The 22,479-nt window shown below is 41.8% G+C and overlaps 2 pseudogenes; one reads left to right on the plus strand and one right to left on the minus strand.

The window, feature by feature from the left end:
* Nucleotides 1-2,121: 2,121 nt before the first annotated feature.
* On the minus strand, nt 2,122-2,846 carry LOC109570989 (eukaryotic translation initiation factor 1 pseudogene; annotated as a pseudogene).
* Nucleotides 2,847-8,200: 5,354 nt separating this feature from the next.
* Nucleotides 8,201-11,732, plus strand: LOC109571062 (hsc70-interacting protein-like; annotated as a pseudogene).
* The last annotated feature ends 10,747 nt before the right edge of the window (nt 11,733-22,479 follow it).

The raw sequence follows: 22,479 nt of genomic DNA on the forward strand, positions 1-22,479 counted from the left end.
TATCATTCTTGAAATGACAACATATAATAGAGAACAGATTAGTGATTACCAAGTGATAATGAGGAGGTCAGGGAAGGAGGGAAGCCTATGTGACCATAAAAGGGCAACATGAGGGATCCTTCTGGTGATGAAAACCTTATAGAACTTGACTGTATCAATGCCAATCATATTTTACAAGAATGTCTCCCATAAAATGTTACTATTGTGGGATACTGGGTAAAGGGTACATAGGATGTCCCAGCAGTATTTCTTATAACCGTATGTGAATCTACAATTATCTCAAAATGGAAAGTTTAATTTAAAAAAAAATAGGCAATCGGAAAAGAATTTAAACACTAACATATTCCTAGAAAGTAGCCTAAAAGGTAGAGAAATCTCCCAATGTCATTCAACAGAGCCACAGGAATGAAAAATTCATGTGGCCTAAGCTGATGCAGATGTGTAAGTCCCTACGATTTCTGCTCTCCTGCAGGAAGGCTCACCTTTTCAGAACCAGTACAAACAAAAGGCTAAGCAGGCTTGCAAGGGTAGCAAGAGAAAAGAAGTATTGAAAATATTGTAAAAAGGAAAAAAGGAGTGGCTCTTCCTAGAGCCCTTTATAAATATTCTCTGTCACCTGGCTTTCTGTTTTCCATCTAAATGGCCAAGAAGAATTAATGACTATGCCCTTTCTATGGTAGAGACTCACCAGGACCCTGAGGGCAGGGGAAGAATTTGAGTCTTGCCTCACATCAGCCAGATCTTACCTAATCTCTCACACATATTTCTCCACTCCAGCCCCAAGGCTTCGCCCTCGAAGCCCTTCCCACCCTACCAGAGGCCTGTTCCCCTAGCAGCTCCACTGCCCAGAATAGAGCATCCATGTAGACATCTCATATATCACTCACTGACTTCTAACCATGGGTCGAGCCCACTAGGTCACTCTGTAACATTCATCTTAGTTTTAAAAACATGAGAGGGACATTGTTGGCAAAAATCCAGGAGTAATGAATTCTATGTTCTAGAAACAGAGAAACTGAACTATTTCAATTTGAAAGTAAGAGCTGGCAGGAAACCAACAGAAGCAAAGTCCTCTGGGGAGGAAACGGGGGGAGGGAGCAAGCTGGTGAGTTAACTTGTAGGCCTGTAAGGTGGGCAGATTTCTTTAAAAAGCAAACAAAGCAGTTTTAGACTTGAGAGACTTAATTGGCATCCAAGGCCAAGAATATGAATAATGTTACATAAAAACCTTGCTCAAGTGAGAATTCTGCAATCGAAGCATTCTGACTCTAATAGGTAAAGTTTAAGGGAGAGGAATATAGAAAAAGATGTTTATTTTTCCAGTCATATAACATATGGGCTTCCCTGTTGGCTCAGTGATAAAGAATCTGCCTGCAATGCAAGAGATGCGGGTTCGATCCCTCAGTTGGGAAGATCCCCTGGAGAAGGAAATGGCAGCCTACTCTAGTATTCTTCCCTGAAAAAATTCCATAGACATAGGGGCCTGGCAGGCTAAAGTCCCTGGGGCTGCAAAGAGTCAGACACGACTGAGCAACTAAACAACAACAATTATAACATACACCATTCATGGTATAAAGATTTAAATCTCATCTTTTTTCTTCATCATCATGGCAAGAAAAGTTTGATGCTTTTCAGAATTTCAAGGTCTAAGAAAATAGTTAGGCTGGTTTTGTAGGTTACAGACAGTGCCAGGATACTAGGATGCATTTGTTCTTCCCTCCATTAAATGAGAAACTTCATGTATGGACAAGGGAAAGTTAGAGAATCAATAATAGCTCAGGGACCTCCCTAGCAGTCCAGTGGCTACCAGTCCATGCTCCCAGTGCAGGGGACCTGGTTTCGATCCCTGGTCAGGAAACTAGGTCCCTTAAGCCACAATTAAGAAGTTCACATGCCTCAGCCAAAAAAGATCCCATGTGCAGAGACTGAATATTCCTCGTGGCACAGCTAACACTGGCACAGCCATATATATATATATATATATATATATAATTAAATATATTTAAATATATATTTAAATATATATTAAATTATATATATATATATAATGGCTTAACAGCAATTCCAGATCACTTTAGTAATGACAGACAGAAATAGAATTCATAGAAAATTTAAAATCTATTTTTTTATGGCTCTTTTCAGTTTATTGCATGAAGGAGTTACACTAGTCCAAGTTAAAAGCAGACCCCAAATGGTTACATTATACAAGCTGTGAGGTTTTTAAACTTGTGACAAAGGACAGAAGGGAAATTGTACTCATTACAAGGAAATCCTCACTTAAGCTTCAGTGAGCCAAAAGCACTTAAAACCCATGAACCTTCAGCTGGTCGTCCTTAGGCAGTCCAGTCTCTACCAGGAACTGGCATATGTTCTTGTGCTGGTCACCCTGTAGCTGAATTACTTCTCCATATTCTGGATGCTCAATTCCAGTACTATTGCAGGCAAATTTCTTCTTAAATGCCTTCACTAGTTTTTTTTTTTTTTTTTTTATCGTAATCATCAGCGATCCCTTGGATAGTAGTAAGGGTCTTCCTGCCATTTCTCTGTTGAATTCTTATATGGATATAATCCTCAGTGCCAGCAGGATGCAGATCATCACCCTTACTTGCATCAACAAAGGGGTCGAACGAGTGGAGGTTCTGGATAGCAGACATATGATACGATTCCTTTTCCTCGGTGGAAAGGGCCAGCAGAAGGCAGAGGCGGGAGAAGGTGGGCAAGTGGGGGGCAGAGCGCGGGGAAGCCAGGGGGCTCAACGGGGAGGCTGCTGAGTCCCTGGTGATGGCTCAGTGACTGGGCAAATCTATTTGTTTTAACCCTTTCCCTTTCTTATACCCTCCTCTGTCCACCTAAAATATTAGCAGTGAAATGAAAGAAAAGCACACAGGCAGAAAAACAACAACGCAAGAGCCTGGGTAAACTATATCTATGTTATATTCTTTCAAATTATAACAGCCATTGTAAGTATCATTGGATAGACAGAGATTTATGTAAAAATGCCCATTTCTGGGTTATTAATTTTATTATAGCAAAGAAGGGAAACAATGTAATGTCCAAAAATAGGAAAATATTTAAGCATTTTATGGTATGTTGATAGGGTGGAATGTTTTGCAGCCGTTAAAAGAAGTCATAATTTCAGATAGCAAAAATTAAAGAGTGAATACCTACCAATCGTGGGAATAAGGAGGAAAGGGGACTCTCATACAATGCCAGTAGAAAAGTGAATTGTTACAGCCTTTTAGGAAAGTAACCTGGCAACATGTATTAAAATTAAAAAATACACTGTCCAAAGACCCTGATGTAGGTAAAGAGTATTTGAAAACACAAAAGCAAAAGCAGGTAAGGACTATGCCACGGAATCCTCTTATACAAACATGGGATGCTTTTCATGGAAGTAATCCCAACTGAAAAAGCCTACTTCCAACTCCCTGACCACTCATCAAGTCTCTGGGGTCTACCCTGTGGGATCCTCAAGGCTTGCATTTCCCTTTAATCCCAGACCTCCGGGTAATACCATCTCTCACTTGGCAACCACTCAGCCATGTGCAGGGACCACCCATATTGTACAGTCACCTAGATGCTTCGCTTGCTTTGCTCGCTTCCTCCCACCCACAACATATTAACTGCCAAGTCTGGTTAACTTCAAGTTATTTTCTTGGGCTCCAAAATCACTCCAAACAGTGACTGCAGCCATAAAATTTAAAGACGCTTGCTCCTTGGAAGAAAAACTGTGACAAACCTAGATGGCGTATTAAAAAGCAGAGACATTACTTTGCTGACAAAGGTCCGTATAGTCAAAGCTATGATTTTTCCAGTAGTCAAGTATGGATGTAAGAGTTGGACCATAAAGAAGGCTGAGCGCCGAAGAACTGATGATTTTGAGCTGTGGTGCTACAGAGGGCTCTTGAGAGTCCTTTGGACAGCAAGGAAATCCAACTAGTCAATCCTAAAGGAAATTAGTCCTGAATATTCATTGGAAGGACTGATGGTGAAGCTCCAATCCTTTGGCCACCTGATGCAAAGAGCCGACTCATTGGAAAAGACCCTGATGTTGGTAGATTGAGGGCAGGAAGAAAAGGGGGCAACAGAGGATGAGATGGTTGGATGACATCATTATTTCAATGGACATGAGTTTGAGCAAGCTCCAGGAGATTGTGAAGGACAGGGAAGCCTGGTGTGCTGCAGTCCATGGAATTGCAGAGCTGGACATGACTGAGCAACTGAACAACAACTGGTTAACTTTGAATTTGCAATATGTCTCCCACTTGTTCCTTCCTCCTCTTCCCATACCATCTATCCTGACTCAAGATGGTATTTCCTATCACTTGAATTATCCAATAGTAAAACTGGTGTCCCTTCCTCCTTAGCCCTGCCGGCCCCAGTTTATTTAGCACACTGTGACCAGAGCAATCCTCCATGAAACTCTGACCATGATACTCTCCTGCATACAGCACTCTGTGCCTCCTCTTTGGGTAGAGGGCAAACCTCAGCATCCTCAGCAGAGCACTCCACCTCCTCAAGCACCTGGCTCGAAACAGGACCTGAACTTGTAGCCCCAGTGCCTTTGCATGTTGAATGGTATACTTAGTTGAATAGTATCCCCTCAAATTCATGTCCACCTGGACCCTCAGAGTGTGGCCTTTGTGGATGTAATTAGTTTAGATGAGATCTTGCTGGATAGTTGGGGCTCTAAATAAAACGACTGGTGTCCTAATGTGAAGGACACACGAAGACACAGAGAGACATACAGAAGGAAGACGGCCACGTGAAGATGGAGGCAGAAATGAGAGTGATGCAGCTACGAGTCAGGGAATGCCAAGTCTTGCCAGCAACCACCAGAAGCTAGAAAGAGTCAAGGAAGTAATCTTTTCTAGACTCTTCAGTAGGAGCATGTCGCTGCGGACACCTTGGTTGCGGACTTGTACCTCCCAGAACTGTGAGAGAACACACTTGTTTTAAGCCACCAGGTTTGATAATTCATTACAGCAGCAATAGGAAACTAACACAATTCATTAGGAGAATTGCCAAAAAAAAAAAAAGACAATGACAACAAAATCCAAAAAACTCAATTTAGCTGAAGGGAAAAGAAATTTATCAGAAAGGTATTACTATATCTCAAGGATCCCAAGAACAGAAATGCAGTTGAACCACAGGAATGTCCAAAATCTGAGACACAACGGTCACCAGGATTCTCGGTCTGTGATGTTTTTCCCCTCTGTATGCCCTCCATTTCTTTTTCTTACTCTTCCTTTCTCTTTTCCTCTTTTCTTTCTCTTCTCAAGGTCATAGTCATCGAGAGCTCCAAAACTTAACTTCTGTTAACCAAGAGAAAGTGACTACCTTTTTGCTTAGTTTCAGTTCAAAATTCCCAAGGAAGAACTGATTGGCCTGCTGAGTAAGAATTCCACCAACATTCACCAACTAATATTATATGGTCAGAAGATGATTCTTACAGAAACCATGTGATCACACGGTACCAAGATGATTTTTATAGAAATACAACTAGGAGGGGGAAGGAAAAAGGAACCATTTGTGTCCTTTGATATTCATGCTTCTTTTTTCCTGGAAGTCATTTTTTATTCTTTATCTCTGCTTGCTGAAACTGCACACACCTTTCAAACTCTGGCTTAAATGTCACCTTTTCCACAAAATGTGTTCATCTCGGCCACTAGACCACGAACTCTCAAAGCAGGATAGGAGTGGGGAGGAGCACCCTGCACTGCTGAAGGGCAGAGGAGGGCGGAAGCAGGGTGGTGGGGAGGGCAAGAGGAGGCCTCCGGGAGAATTTGGGATTGAGAGGTTGTGGTGATTCCTTAGTCAGCAGGAGTGGACGCTAAAACTGGTGGGAAGGCCAGCAGGGCCAGGCACTGGACAGGTGCCACTCTGATGAGCAGGCCATCCTCTGTCAGACAGCAGCCATTACTCTGGCACTTGGCACTTCCAAGGCTCTTCTCAGGCATCCAGATGCCGTCTCAGGCAAAGAGCATGAACTGGGAGTTGAACTTTGATGGAAGACACAAAAATACAGCTAATGGAAAATTTAAGAGTGCTCCTGTCCACAACCTAGCTGGGTAGGAGGTTCAGGCATAAGATCAGTTACAGTAAATTTAAAACTTCAATATTACAACCAAAAGCTAAATGTGAGTCTGTGCTATAACCCATACTAATCAATGTTTGGCTATATTTTTGTTTTATAAGTCATATTATGACAATGTGGTGAACTTGCAGCTTTTATGTCTAGGACTTGCTGATGTGCTTTTTTTTTTCTTTAACTGTACTCGTTGCTTAATACAGCCACAATTAGTCCTGCAGGTCAGTTAGAAGTCCCTTGGACAATCAAAGAGCAAGTTAATAAAGACCAGTATGCCATGTGCTCAGCTTTTTTGGAGAAAGAAAGAATCATGCTGTGACTTGGAATTAAGGCTAGTGTGGCACTTATTACATGCATGAGCTCAAGGAGGTGGGAGGGGGAACAGACAGTACCGGCAGAGGTCTGGCTCCTTGCCCCCCTCCGCACCCTCGGGCCCAGGCAGAGAAGAGTTCTTAACTGTGGACCAGCTCGGTCATCAGGCCAGAGCACGAGTCAGGCCCATGCTTCTCTAGGCAGGGTTGACCCATCAGTCAAAATCTCTCTTCCCCTGCTTCCCCACCTGCCATCCAAGTGAATCTATTTACTCAAGGTGAACTTTAATGCATTCAAAGAAAAGTATTCAAAAGTTACTTTGGTTTTGAAAAATTAATGCTTGCCTTTACAAAATCAAAATCCAAGGAGATATTTATGTTAGCTTATACTGGTGGCTCAGAGGGTAAAGCGTCTGCCTGCAATGCAGCAGACCCGGGTTCGATCCCTGGGTTGGGAAGATCCCCTGGAGAAGGAAATGGCAACCCACTCCAGTATTCTTGCCTGGAGAATCCCATGGACAGAGGAGCCTGACGGGCTACAGTCCACGGGGTCACAAAGAGTCGGACGCGACTGAGCGACTTCACACACACACACATATATAGATTTATAAACTTTTATGGATAGTTAAATTTAAACAATCCCTTCTAAAGGGACTTTTGATTAATAGTTGGTCACATTAAATGGTTGGTCATTAATTAATCTATTTAAAAAATTTATAACTTTATAAATATTAATATATATAAATATATTATTAAGTTCTTCTGTTGAATGACCAAAAAATTCAACTGAAACCAAAAAACACTTTCCAAGTACTTAAGTAATTTACATATATCTAATAAATTAATCTTATAAATATGTTAATTTTAAGTTCTTTTAAATGTCTAATGTTGCATTTACATTTGAAACATTTCCACTTAAAATCACAAATGCAAATCAATTACTTAGTTACACCTTTTAAATAAGCATTACACATATAACATGTTATTATTCTATTAGATCTTCTAAACATTATAAAAACTTAAAATACTAAATATACAGAATCCTTTACACAAAAATACTAATACCATGTGTTTCATTTTTAGTACATTTCTATATTTAATTGTAAGCTTTCCCAATGTTTTAAAAAATGCTTATTGCTTAAAAAAATGTTTATCTTCTCAAATTCTTTTGACGACATTCTAAAGCTGGTTGAATTGCATATAAGGTCTGGAGCCATAAATATCTAGGGGAATTTTTCTCATATAACACCACAAAGAAGAGTCCCTTTATACTCTTAATATATCATAAACTACAAAACCAGAAAAGGGACTTGATACCCTCCAATGATGCTATCCCTCCTGTTAGTCACTCCCCTGTGTAGATACTTCTACTCTGAATGAGCCTGACCTGTAATCAATAGGATACTCTGGAAACAATGGAGAATGACTTCTGAAGCTAGGTCATAAAAGACATTGCTTCCTCTACCTTGCACACTGCTGGATTGTTTATTGTGGAGGAAGCCAGCTACTCATGCAGCCCAGGGAGAGGTCTATGTGGTGAGGAACTGAGTCCTCCTACCAACAGCTAGAATTAAATTGCCATGTTTATGAATCTGGGAAACAGCTACTCTAGCCCCAGTGAAGCCTTCAAATAACTGTAGTCCTGCCGAACATATTGACTGCGACGTTAGGAGATATCCAGACTCGAAACTGAGCAGTCTCACCCTACCGTGTGGTCCTGGTGTGGAACCTGGTCTCAGTCTCAGCCATGCTGGACCAAGGAATCCTCAAAGTGAGAGAGCTTTGAACCGTCATAAAAATATGTAAGCAAGATTCCAATGTCCTGCACACTGAAGAAATGTACTTACTGAGGAGTGGGTAGAAGGTAATGGGGGTAAAATACCACTTGCTACTCATAAATCTAAGTCAGAAGAACATACCAAGGAAGAAAAGCCAGATCCTGAGAAGGCAGAGGAAAACATAAAGACAAACTTTCAAGTGAAGGAAAGTGCTAGTCGCTCTGTGGTATCCAACTACAGCCTGCCAGGCTCCTCTGTCCACAGGATTTTCCAGATAAGAATACTGGAGTGGGTAGCCATTCCCTTCTCCAGGGGATCTTTCCAATCCAAGGACTGAACCCGCATCTCCTGAACTGCAGGCAGATCCCTTATGGTCTGAGCCACCAAAGAAGTGCATATCAAGTGAGGTAAGTAACACCCTCTTCTAACAACACAAGAGAAGACTCTACACATGGACATCACCAGATGGTCAAAACAGAAATCAGATTGATTATATTCTTCACAGCCAAAGATGAAGAAGCTCTATACAGTCAGCAAAAACAAGACCAGCAGCTGACTGTGGCTCAGATCATGAACTCCTTATTGCCAAACTCAGACTTAAATTGAAGAAAGTAGGGAAAACTACTAGACCATTCGGGTATGATCTAAATCAAATCCCCAACAATTATACAGTGAAAGTGACAAGTAGATTCAAGGGATTAGATCTAATAGACAGAGTGCCTGAAGAATTACGGACAGAGGTTCGTAACACTGTAGAGGAGGCGGTGATCAAGGCCATCCCCAAGAAAATGAAATGCAGAAAGGCAAAATGGTTGTCTGAGGAGGCCTTACAAATAGCTGAGAAAAGAAGAGAAGCTAAAGACAAAGGAGAAAAGGGAAGATATACCCATTTAAATGCAGAGTTCCAAAGAATAGCAAGGAGAGAGATAAGAAAGCCTTACTCAGTGATCAATGCTGAGAAATAGAGGAAAACAATAGAATGGGAAAGACTAGAGATCTCTTCAAGAAAATTAGAGATACAAGGAATATTTCGTGCAAAAATGGGCACAATAAAGGACAGAAATGGTATGGACCTAACAGAAGCAGAAGAGATAAAGAAGAGGTGGCAAAAATACACAGAAGAACTATATAAAAATGATCTTCATGACCCAGATAACCATGATGGTGTGATCACTCACCTAGAGCCAGACATCCTGGAATGCGAAGTCAAGTGGGCCTTGGGAAGCATCACTATGAACAAAGCTATGGAGGTGATAGAATTCCAGTTGAGTTATTTCAAATCTTAAAAGATGATGCTGTGAAGTGCTGCACTCAATATGCCAGCAAATTTGGAAAACTTAGCAGTGGCCACAGGACTGGAAAAGGTCACTTTTCATTCCAAGCCCAAAGAAGGGCAATGCTAAAGAATGTTCAAACTACCACACAATTGCACTCATCTCACACACTAGCAATGTAATGTTCAAAATTCTCCAAGACAGACTTCCACAGTATGTGAACCATGAACTTCCATATGTACAAGCTGGATTTAGAAAAGGCAGAGAAACCAGAGACCAACTAGCCAACATCTGCTGGATCATCGAAAAAGCAAGAGAATTCCAGAGAAACATCAACTTCTGCTTCATTGATTACACCAAAGCCTTTGACTCTGTAGCTCACAACAAAGTGGAAAATTCTTCAAGAGATGGGAATGCCAGACTAGCTTACCTGCCTCATGAGAAATCTGAATGCAGGTCAAGAAGCAAAAGTTAGAACTGGACATGGAACAACAGACTGGTTCCGAATTGGGAAAGGATTACATCAAGGCTATATACTGTCACCCTGCTTATTTAACTTATATGCAGAGCATATCGTGCAAAATGCCAGACTGGATGAAGCAGAAGCTGGAATCAAGATTGCCAGGAGAAATATCAATAACTTCAAATACGCAGATGATACCACCTTTATGGCAGAAAGTGAAGAGGAACTGAAGAACCTTTTGATGAAAGTGAAAGAGGAGAGTGAAAAGGCTGGCTTAAGACTCAACATTCAAAAAACTAAGATCATGGCATCTGGTCCCATCACTTCATAGCAAATAGATGGGAGAAACAATGGAAACAGTGACAGACTTTATCTTTGGGGCTCCGAAATCACTGCAGATGGTGACTGCAACCATGAAATTAAAAGACGCTTACTCCTTGCAAGAAAAGCTATGACCAACCTAAACAGCATATTAAAAAGCAGAGACATTACTTTGCCAACAAAGGTCCATCTAGTCAAAGCTATGGTTTTTCCAGTAGTCACATATGAATGTGAGAGTTGGACTATAAAGAAAGCTGAGCACTGAAGAATTGATGCTTTTTGAACTGTGGTGTTAGAGAAGACTCTTTAGAGTCTCTTAGACTGCAAGGAGATCCAACCAGTCCATCCTAAAGGAAATCAGTCCTGAATATTCATTGGAAGGACTGATGTTGAAGATGAACCTCCAATACTTTGGCCACCTGATGCAAAGAACTGACTCATTGGAAAAGACCCTGATGCTGGGAAAGACTGAAGGCAGGAACAGAAGGGGATGAGAGAGGATGAGATGGTTTGATGGTATCATTGACTTAATGGACATGAGTTTGAGCAAGCCCCAGGAGTTGGTGATGGATAGGGAAGCCTGGCGTGCTGCAGTCCATGGGGTCGCAAAGAGTTGGACACAACTGAGGGTCTGAACTAAAGTCATCTATAATAAAAATGTAAAGTGTGATTGAATCAAACACTGATGCCTGCCAAGGAATGGGAGATGAAAATGTTGAGATAACAGGGGATGATGGATCAGGCAAATGATAAAAATGTGGTTGCCATTGAGGTCCTAAATGATGGTGAGCTACAGAAAGCCATTGACTTGTTTACAGATGCCGTTATGCTGAATCTTCTCTGTATGCCAAGAGAGCCAGAGTCTTCATCAAATTACAGAAGTCAAATGCTACCATCTGAAACTTTGACAGAGAAACTGAAATAAATCCTGATTCAGCTCAGCCTTACAAGTGGGCAGGAAAAGCACATGTACCTCTGGGCCACTGGGTAGAAGCAGTCCATGGTCCTGCCCTTGACCGTAAACTAGATTACAATGTTAGTGTAATGCTGAAAGAAGTTCAACCAAGGGCCCAGAAAACTGCTGAACAACAGAGAAAGTCTGAGTGAAACCATGAAGACCAAAGTCTCAAAGAAAAAATGGAAAGGGTTAAGAAGGCTTGGGAGAAACAGAAAAGACCCCAGAAGGTGGGAGAAATTAGAAGACAAACAGGAGCTCAATATAGCTATTTTTCAGGTGGCTTTCCCGGGGCAACACCTGCTAATTTTCCTGGAAGAATGCCTGGAATGGGATGGGGTATGCCTGGAATGGCAGGAATGCTTGGGCTCAATGAAATTACTAATGATCCAGAGGTTCTTACGGACATGCAGGTTTTAGAAGTTATGACGGCCTTCTAGGATGTGATCCAGAGCTTCAATATGTTGAAATATCAGAGCAGCCCAAAAGTTGTGAGTCTCATCTGTAAATCGTCGGCCAAATTTGGAGGGCAAGCCTAAGGCCCTTCTGACAAATAAAGCCCATGCTGAAGGAAAAGCAACTGAGATCACCTAATGGATGTCACAGTAAAACAATCCAGTGTACTTCTGACCTGCTGACGAAGGAAAAGCTATGGTGCTCTGAAGATAGTCTCTCTCCCTCTGTCCCAAATGAAGCTGAAACAATTTTCAGTGGTTTGCCATTAAAACAATCATTCAGATAATACTTTCCTACTGGGAATCAAAAACTTTAAACATTTTTAAAACCTGAAAAATATTAAAACAAGAACAACTATTAAGCAGCCCTTTCCACTGAAAAACAAAACCCACTAAGCTGATCCCAAATTCTTGATCCATAAACACTGTGTAAGATAATAAACATTTATATTCTTATTAATTTAAATTTGGGGGTAATTTGTTATATAGCAGTAGATAGCTTACAAGGAATGGCCATATTAGCCCATATCCCTAAATCCATATCATATCATTATCTAATTTTCAAGCCTGATTGGTTCTTATAAACTTCCAGTCAAGTGATTATACCACTGGCTTGGATTAAAACTATTTATTGTTTTGCTTCATCCTGAAGTTTTTTTCCTGTCTTTTCTATGTGTTGGGTCCACAATGATAGAGAAACACTAAAATATATCTAATCCCCCTTCTCATAAGTCTGTTACTGACTCTATCACAACCTCAAGGAACTGCATTCTACCGCCACCTATGATCACAGCATTCTCCACTTGACCAGATTGAAAGCTCCTTTTTAACTGCACCACGCAGTTTGCCACAGCAAGTGTCACAGTGGTAAAGATGCAGGTTTAACCCCTGGGTCAGGAAGCTCTCCTGGAGAAGGAAATAGCAACCCACTCCAGTATTCTTGCCTGGAAAATTCCATGGATAGAGGAGCCTGGTGGGCTACAGTCCACTGGGTTGCAAAGAATCGGACATGACTGAGCAGCTGAGCACAGCACACAATGTGCAGGATCTTAGTTCCCCAAGCAGGGACTGAATACACACCCCTACAGTGGAAGCAGAGTCTTAACCCCTGGCCCACCAGAGAAGTCCTGAAAGTTTATATTTTAACAGTAAAAGATGGAAGCATATTTTCTAGCAGCCCACTACTAAAATATTCACAAAGTCTAATAAACATCTCAGACTTAACATGGTTTAGAAGAGCTTTTGATTTTCCTCTCCCCTAACCTACTCATCCCAGTCTTCAACAGCTCCGTCAGTGACATCATCAACCACCCAGATGCTTATACCAAAACCCTAAGTCACTCTTGATTCCTCTCTCCTTCTCACAAAATCAACAATGCGGTTCCCACAGATTCTACCTCCAGAACATATCCTGAACTTGCTGACTTTTCTTCATCTCCATAGCCTGTCTCCATTCCATCTCCTATCTTTCATCTACATCTTAGCCTAGGCTATGCCATCATCTTTCACCAGAACACTGCAAAGAGCCTCCTAATTACAACCCTTGTTGCTTTTGTCTATAAACATTCACATACAGGTCTTTTTGTGACACAGTTTATTTCTCTTGGTAAACATCTACATGTGAGATTGGTGAACCATATGGTAAGCGCCTGTTTAATTTTATCAGAAACTACTTAACTAATTTCCATTTTGCACTCCCACAAGAAACATCTGGGAGTCCCAGTTGTTCTTTATCCTCTCCAGCACCTGGCATTTTTTAAGTCATTCTAGAAGGTGTGTAGTAGTTCTTTTTCATTTTTTGAATTGGTATAAAATCCATGTACAATGAAATGCACAGATCCTAAGTGCACAATTCAAAGGAGTTTTGATAAACATGTATACTCATGTAATCAAAATACACATTTCCATTACCCTAATAAATTCTCTACTAAACCTCTTCCCGTCGTCTCTAGCCCCTAGAGGCAGCCTCTTCTGATTGCTATCACCACAGATTAGTTTCACCTTTTCCTAAACCTCGTAAGAGGATTAGTGTAGTATATACTGTTTTGTGTCTGCCTGAGTTTGCTCGGTATAATGGTTTTGAGGTCCATCCATGCTATTGCGGTAGTTCTTTGTGTTTATTGCTGAGTGGTATTTTACCGTATGGACACATCACAGTTTATTTATCCATTCACCTTTTGATAGACATTTGGGTTGTTTCCAGCGACTCCATTCCTAGGTATTTACCCAGGAGAAATGAAAGCATATGTCCACAAAAAGACAATAATCGCCTGCTTTCTCTCTTGATCCTCTATAGTCCCTTCTCCATGTAGCATCTAGGGGGATCTTTTAAATAAATTACTCAAATCCCATCTCTCTTCTGCTAAATAGCCCTAGTGACTCCCCATTCCACTTTAGAAGAAAATACAAACTCCCTACCACGGCTTATGAATCCCAGATATCACCAATCCTCAACCCAGGCTGCACAGAGGCCTCTGTGAACTTCTGTCGCTTGGGCTCCACCTCAGATCAAGTGAATCAATCTCTGGAGGAGGGATCCCAACATTTTTGAAGCTCCCCAGGACACTCTCACAGGCCCCCAGGTGGCCAGGCCTTGCCAGGTGATCTGGCCCATGGCTTTCCTGCTTTATCTCACACCGCTCTCCCCCTCGGGTGCCGCACTCCAGCCACGCTGGCCTCCTTTCAGCCCTGTGAACACAGGGATTTTATCCCTACCTCCGGGGCTCTGTACTAGTTTGTCTTCTGCCTGGAATGTTCTTTAGATCTTAGTGTAACTGGTTCTTTCTTGTGATTTAGGTCTCAGCTGAAATGTCACCTGCTTAGAGGAGCTTTTCCTGCCCACTCAACCCAAAGGAGCCACTCTGCAGCGTGTCACTTGTTCAAATACTCTAGATCACATTTATGTCGAACAGTGCCCTGTCCATGCATTTTTCTTTGTGTTTATTGTCTGTCTACCCCGTCTAGACTATAAACCCCACGAGAATAAGGACCTTGCCTGCCTTATTCTCCACAGTACCCTTAGTATTTATAATCATGCCTGGCATACAATGAAAGTTTCAGAAATATTTGTTGGAACCAGGAAAGAATACAAGTACAAAATGTACATATTACCTGGGAGGGAGGGCAAAATCCACAGGGGTCTCCTTTCTTTCTCTCCCCAGCTGTTAGCATGGGATCATCGATTTACAGGAAAACAGACTCCAGCAGAAGGGAATTAAACCCAGATACTAGATTTCATTAGGTCCTAAAAGGCAGAGAGACTGTTTCTGGCTTCACGTATCTTAACTTCAGTCCTAACCTGACGCTGTACACATTATAGATACTCAATGAATTCATTTCTATTAGCAGTGAAGTGACTGTGCTCTGTTTTGAGGGTCTAGAGGGGATGTGGGAGAGAGGCATGGGAGGTAGAGCATTCGAGCCGGGATTAGCGAACCATGAGAAAAGGAGACAGAAGTATATTTATGCCTTTATCCTCACTTTACGGAGCTGTCACCAACTCAAAGCATGAAATTCAGTTTAATCTATCCCAGCCAATTGGATTTTAAAACACTATCCTATTCTATATGTAGTTTCTCTTTGTAAGCAAGGCAATATGTTAAAACAAAGTTTTAAAGAAATTTAAAAAGAAAGGAGAGAAAAAGAAGAGTGATCCAGAGAAGGAGAGAGAAGGCAGTAGGGAAGAATTTAGGAACATCTTCTTTGTGCTACACACAGTACTAGGCATGTTCAGGCATTTACTTATTTATCACAACCCTATGTGAAATAAATATGGAGACAGAATGAAGCATAGATAAATGTAACTTACCACTTAACTGTTAAAGTACTAGACAAAAATAAATAAGATATATATATCAAATATGCAGATGACATTAACAATGGAAATGTCACCTAATGTAAGCAAAATAGATCAAAAGTTCAAATTACTCTTACAAGGCTAGTGGTTAGCAACAATGTAGTACATAAATTAAATCTTGCCGCTAGCTACACAGGTACAGAAAGATGGAGACCTCGTCTGACCGGAGTTTGTGTAAAAACATCTTGTGGATTTAGTTGACTGCTAGTTTAATATAAGCCAATAGTAGATGCTAAAAATATGAATAGAATAACCCTTAAGTATTGCATGAGAGTCCTTATCTTAAGCGACTTCTTTTCAGTATTTATCGCTGGAGATATTTTTTTAAATTCTCTTCTCTCCTGACTTCTGTTACATCTGATTATTTTTCCATCTCTGAAGCAGATCCTCATTAATACAATGCTAATAAGACAATAGCCCTCATTTAATAAGGGTTCTGTGCCAACTACACAATTACTATATTTAATCCTCCCTCTTAATAGCACTAATGAAATAGGCATAATTATTTCTGCCATCTTTTAGATGAGAAGACAGATTTAGAAAATCTAAGTAATTTTCTCAAGATCAGGCAGGTAACAGCATTCTCGGAGCTCAACGACAGCAGCCTGACTTAGAGCCCAACGGTTCTAACCACTATTCCTTCTACCCCAGACTTTCTTTCAGAGCATGCCTTTCCTTTGCTCGTTCCTTAAGTGTCGCTGCGCATTACAGTCCAGTCCTCAGGTCCCAGCTCATTTTACTTCATTGTCTCTCTGGTTAATCGTCGCTATATCTGGGGCTTTGATGGACAGCTTCTACACTGATGAGTCCTATGACAGCCACAATAGTGCTGCCCTGATACCCCTTACCCTTTCCACAGCCTTCCTTGTTGGTAGATGCCTCCATAAGCTTCAGAGGAGGCTGAATCCAGCCCCAATCCTGGCTCCAGAGACAGAATCACGATTAGTTTCAGACAGAGGACATGATGCTTCCTCTGCCCCTTCTTTTTGACTAGTTTAAGCACTAGAAGAGAATCAGCCGAGAAATTTTTCAGAAAAGTTGTCTAGGCTCTTAAATGGAAATATCCATCAACAAGTAATCTTGTTGTGTCTGTATGTGCTGTGGAGAACTAAGTCAGCTATCTTGGAGAGTTCAATAATTTTCAAGAGCATAAAGGGCACTTGAGATCAAAATGTTGGTCCAATGCCTAGTCCATACCAGTATCATCCTTCACCAAGTTATTGAAACAGTTCCTAAATGGTTTTCCTACTTATAAGCTGAGCATCACCAACCCCAATAAACCTGCTCTCTGCATTACTACCAAGGTGGTTTTGCATGTGTGTGTGCTAAGTCACTTCAGTCATGTCCAACACTTTGGGACCCTATGGACTGTAGCCCAGCCAGGCTCCTCTGTCCATGGGATGCTCCAGGCAAGAATACTGGCATGGATTGCCATGCTCTCCTCCAGGGGATCTTCCTGATCCAGGGAGAGAACCCGAGTCTCTCATGTCTCCTGCATTGGCAGGCTGGTTCTTTACCACTAGTGCCTTCTGGGAAGCCCTAAGGTGATCTTACTAAATGCTAATCAGACACCTGCTTAATCCTTCAGTGACTCTCGGTGGCTTTCAGTTTAGCACCTAACACTCTACTTCTCTTGTTCACACAACTGTTCACCCCAGCCATTCACAGGTAATTGCTGTTTCCATCAGAAACGATACTGTCTGTTGTTTCCCTGCCTTCCCACTTTTTTCTTTTGCTTCTTTTTTTTCCTTTTTTGGTCTTCGGAGCAGAGGACATTTACTATAGTAAACTGGTTACAGAGCTGATGAAAGAGCTAAGAAGTCAATCAGGACAGTGAGGCAAGCAGAAGCAAGCAATGATAGCAAACCACCACCAATGGCAAATTCTATGAGTGGAAAAATAAAAGGAGGAAGTAATGTCACCAGATCCCAGGGATCAGGGTTACCCAGGGAATTCTAGAACCACAGTAGACCAATTCTGCATGTGCCAGGACCATGAAGGAGCCAAGCCACTGCCAACAGTGTCTTCCAAAGCTAAGCTTCCTCATTTGCTCTTAAGGTCACACTGTCATGTTCTATCCCTTCATTCTTTAGCTAGCTAACATCTGCTGCTGCTGCTGTTGCTGCTAAGTCACTTCAGTCTTGTCTGACTCTGTGCTACCCCATAGATGGAAGCCCACCAGGCTCCCCCGTCCCTGGCATTCTCCAGGCAAGAACACTGGAGTGGGTTGCCATTTCCTTCTCCAATGCATGAAAGTGAAAAGTGAAAGGGAATTCGCTCAGTTGTGTCTGACTCTTCGCAACCCCATGGACTGGAGCCTACCAGGCTCCTCCGTCCATGGGGTTTTCCAGGCAAGAGTACTGGAGTGGGGTGCCATCACCTTCTCCAGCTAACGTCTACTTATTCTTTAAAACTCAGCTCAAGGGTCATTTTCTACAGGAAGCTGTCTCTAAGCCCACGGAATAATTTACCTGTCCCTTTTCTATGCTTCCAAAGCACCATTTGTCAAAGGGGTCCCCAGAAAGTAGTAGAAGAACAAGCCCCTTGAAGACTGGGCCAGCCTCTCTTTCTTTGGTATTATTAAACCTAGGACAGTGTCTGACTATAGTGCTGGGAGCTATTATATGTGCTCAGAAAATGTTTTATAAACATAGTCATGAATTACCTCTGAGGAAATTTGCTTTTGGCATGACTTGCATTTTCTGAAGTTTTTTTTTTTTTTAGTGTGTCCAAGGCCTGGACAGTTCAGGGTGTTTTCCTTCACATACCAGCTTCTTCATGTAGCCCTTGAAAGAAAAGTTATTTCACTTCTTAATACCATCTCTATACTGTGGGATATATAAAGATGCTTTCTGAAGCCCAAGTTTCATGGTCCCCTTCAAACTGTGCTTTCCTAGGGTGTAAGCCTTGCCTCAGTGATTTCTCCTGATTCTCACACTTGGAACATTAAATTTTTATTTTACAAACCGCTTTCGAAAGAAGCCAGAAAACTGTTCTGTTGGTCTTTTGTGCTTTTTTCATGACCTTTTTTCTGCCACTTCAGATAAAAGTAATAGGTAACAAAAGCTTAATTATATTTTGGGAATCCCTTCTTTGCTTTTAGAAATGGCCACTAACATTAGTGCCTGGCCATCTGTTTGAGATAGTCTGTGCATGCACAAGTACCAGGGAAAGCTTTTTGGACACTAGGAAGATGCTGAGCCTGGCATGAGGATGACTAAACTGCCCGTGGACAGTATTTTTTCCCTTAACAGCTTCATTGAGATATAAATCAGATATCATATAATTCACCCATTTGAAGTATACAATACAATGGTTTTTAGCATATTCACAGGTGTGTACAACCATCATCACCATTTTAGAACATTTATATCACCTCAAAAAGACACCTTGTACCCTTTAGATAACCTCTTCCCCAGCTCCCCCACCTCTACCCTTCAGCTCTAAAACTACTAATCCATTTTCAGTATCCGTAGACTTCCCTGTTCTGAACTTTTATATGAACAGGATCACATGTTACGTGGTCTCTGAGGACTGGCCTCTTTCACTTGGCACAACATTTTCAAGGCTCACCCATGTAGTCGCTTGCATCAGAACTCCATTTTTTTGGACAGTCCTTTCCAAACATGCCAACTGGACTGGGCCAACACAGTCACTAGAGCTCTTAGTGTGAGCTTCTTGGGTGAGAAGATTTTCTGCCGTGGACCTTTGCTGGTGACTCTCATGGGAGCCTGCTACATGCACCTCTTTATCTAAGCCACCACTATGAGCTGGCACTGGGCCTTACGTGAAAATGCGGAAATTAAAAATCAATCAGAATTACAGAATCCCTAGAATCACTGTCTGACTTTTGAGCATTAGAATTCATAAGAAAATCACCTCAGGCTGTTTCTTCACACGGTTCTAGTGGACTCTCTAGGCATATCCAGCAGGGAAGTCCAGGCTTACGTGAATGTTGTTGGTTCCGTGGTTCTCAGTGCAGACGCTCAGACCAGTAGCATCAGTATCACCTTAGAAACTTGTTAGAAGTGCACATTGTCAGGCCTACCTACTAAAGCAGAGACTCTGGGAGTTCAGTAAATCTGTTTCGACAAGCTCCCAAGTGATTCTGATCTTAAGCTGGAGAACCACTGATTGGTTTACTGGTATAATTAATACTATCAGTATTGGCATATGAACACAAAGTAATTACTGACTCATACCCTGTTTTGTATCAGGTGTATATACTCAGTGGATGAAGAAAAATTGCTGGTACCTAAAGTGTAGATTATGGTATATAGGCTGAATTTCTGTGCATTCATATGACAGGCAATTAATCTTATTACTCCTCACTTCCCATCTTTATTTCCTTTTAAAACAATGCTTTGATAAAAACTTACTTAAAAAAAATCTTGATAGGGAATTCCCTGGTGGCCCAGTGGCTAAGCCTCTGTGCTCCCAATGCAGGGGCCCCCCTGGTCAGGCAACTAGAACCCACATGCCACAAGTAAGAGTTTGTACACTAAAACTAAAGATACCCCATGCCACAACAACAACAACAAACAATCCTGGAAAACTTGTCCTCTTTATGGAGTTTATTTCTACTTCAGACTGAGTAGATCTTTAGATTTTACAGGTAGTATCCCTAGAAGATGGTATTTCTACACATTTTTCAGGAAAAATTAATTCCTGCTGCTGCAGCTGCTAAGTCACTTCAGTTGTGTTCGACTCTGTGCGACCCCATAGACAGCAACCCACCAGGCTCCCCCGTCCCTGGCATTCTCCAGGCAAGAACACTGGAGTGGGTTGCCATTTCCTTCTCCAATGCATGAAAGTGAAAAGTGAAAGTGAAGTCGCTCAGTCATGTCTGACTCTTCGCCACCCTATGGACTGCAGCCTACCAGGCTCCTCTGTCCATGGGATTTTCCAGGCAAGAGTACTGGAGTGGGGTGCCATTGCCTTCTCTGAATTAATTCCTATCAGTTCAGTTCAGTCGCTCAGTCATGTCCGACTCTTTGCGACCCCATGAATCGCAGCACGCCAGGCCTCCCTGTCCATCACCAACTCCCAGAGTTCACTCAGACTCACATCCATCCAGTCAGTGACGCCATCCAGCCATCTCATCCTCTGTCGTCCTCTTCTCCTCCTGCCCCCCAATACCTCCCAGCATCACAGTCTTTTCCAATGAGTCAACTCTTCACATGAGGTGGCCAAAGTACCGGAGTTTCAGCTTTAGCATCATTCCTTCCAAAGAAATCCCAGGGCTGATCTCCTTCAGAATGGACTGGTTGGATCTCCTTGCTGTCCAACTCTCAAGAGTCTTCTCCAACACCACAGTTCAAAAGCATCAATTCTTCAGCGCTTAGCTTTCTTCACAGTCCAACTCTCACATCCATACATGACCACTGGAAAAACCATAGCCTGGACTAGATGGACCTTTGTTGGCAAAGTAATGTCTCTGCTTTTCAATATGCTATCTAGGTTGGTCATAACTTTTCTTCCAAGGAGTAAGCGTCTTTTAATTTCATGGCTGCAATTACCATCTGCAGTGATTTTGCAGCCCCAAAAAATGAAATCTGACACTGTTTCCACTGTTTCCCCATCTATTTCCCATGAAGTGATGGGACCGGACGCCATGATCTTCGTTTTCTGAATGTTGAGCCAACTTTTTCACTCTCCACTTTCACTTTCATCCAGAGGCTTTTGAGTTCCTCTTCACTTTCTGCCATAAGGGTGGTGTCATCTGCTTATCTGAGGTTACTGATATTTCTCTTGGCAATCTTGATTCCAGCTTGTGTTTCTTCCAGTCCAGTGTTTCTCATGATGTACTCTGCATAGAAGTTAAATAAGCAGGGTGACAATATTCAGCCTCGAGGTACTCCTTTTCCTATTTGGAACCAGTCTGTTGTTCCATGTCCAGTTCTAACTGTTGCTTCCTGACCTGCATACAGATTTCTCAAGAGGCAGGTCAGGTGGTCTGGTATTCCCATCTCTTTCAGAATTTTCCACAGTTTATTGTGATCCACACAGTCAAAGGCTTTGGCATAGTCAATCAAGCAGAAATAGATGTTTTTCTGGAACTCTCTTGCTTTTTCCACGATCCAGCGGATGTTGGCAATTTGAGCTCTAGTTCTTCTGCCTTTTCTAAAACCAGCTTGAACATCAGGAAGTTCACGGTTCATGTATTGCTGAAGCCTGGCTTGGAGGATTTTGAGCATTACTTTACTAGCGTGTGAGATGAGTGCGATTGTGTGGTAGTTTGAGCATTCTTTGGCATTGCCTTTCTTTGGGATTTGAATAAAAACTGACCTTGTCCAGTCCTGTGGCCACTGCTGAGTTTTCCAAATGTGCTGGCATATAGAGTGCAGCACTTTCACAGCATCATCTTCTAGTATTTGAAATAGCTCAACTGGAATTCTATCACCTCCACTAGCTTTGTTCGTAGTGATGTTTTCTAAGGCCCACTTGACTTCACATTCCAGGATGTCTGTCAGTGATCACACCATCGTGATTATCTGGGTCGTGAAGGTCTTTTTTGTACAGTTCTCTGTGTATTCTTGCCACCTCTTCTTAATATCTTCTGCTTCTGTTAGGTCCATACCATTTCTGTCCTTTTTCGAGCCCATCTTTGCATGAAATGTTCCCTTGGTATCTCTAATTTTCTTAATGAGATCTCTAGTCTTTCCTATTCTGTTGTTTTCCTCTATTTCTTTGCATTGATCGCTGAGGAAGGCTTTCTTATCTCTTCTTGCTATTCTTTGGAACTCTGCATTCAGATGCTATATCTTTCCTTTTCTCCTTTGCTTTTTGCTTCTCTTGTTTTCACAGCTATTTGTAAGGCCTCCCCAGACAGCCATTTTGCTTTTTGCATTTCTTTTCCATAGGGATGGTCTTGATCCCTGTCTCCTGTACAATGTCACGAACCTCATTCCATAGTTCATCAGGCACTCTATCTATCAGATCTAGGCCCTTAAATCTATTTCTCACTTCCACTGT

The sequence above is a fragment of the Bos indicus genome, chromosome 17 (assembly GCF_029378745.1).
Source record: "Bos indicus isolate NIAB-ARS_2022 breed Sahiwal x Tharparkar chromosome 17, NIAB-ARS_B.indTharparkar_mat_pri_1.0, whole genome shotgun sequence".
In the NCBI taxonomy this organism is placed as follows: domain Eukaryota; kingdom Metazoa; phylum Chordata; class Mammalia; order Artiodactyla; family Bovidae; genus Bos; species Bos indicus.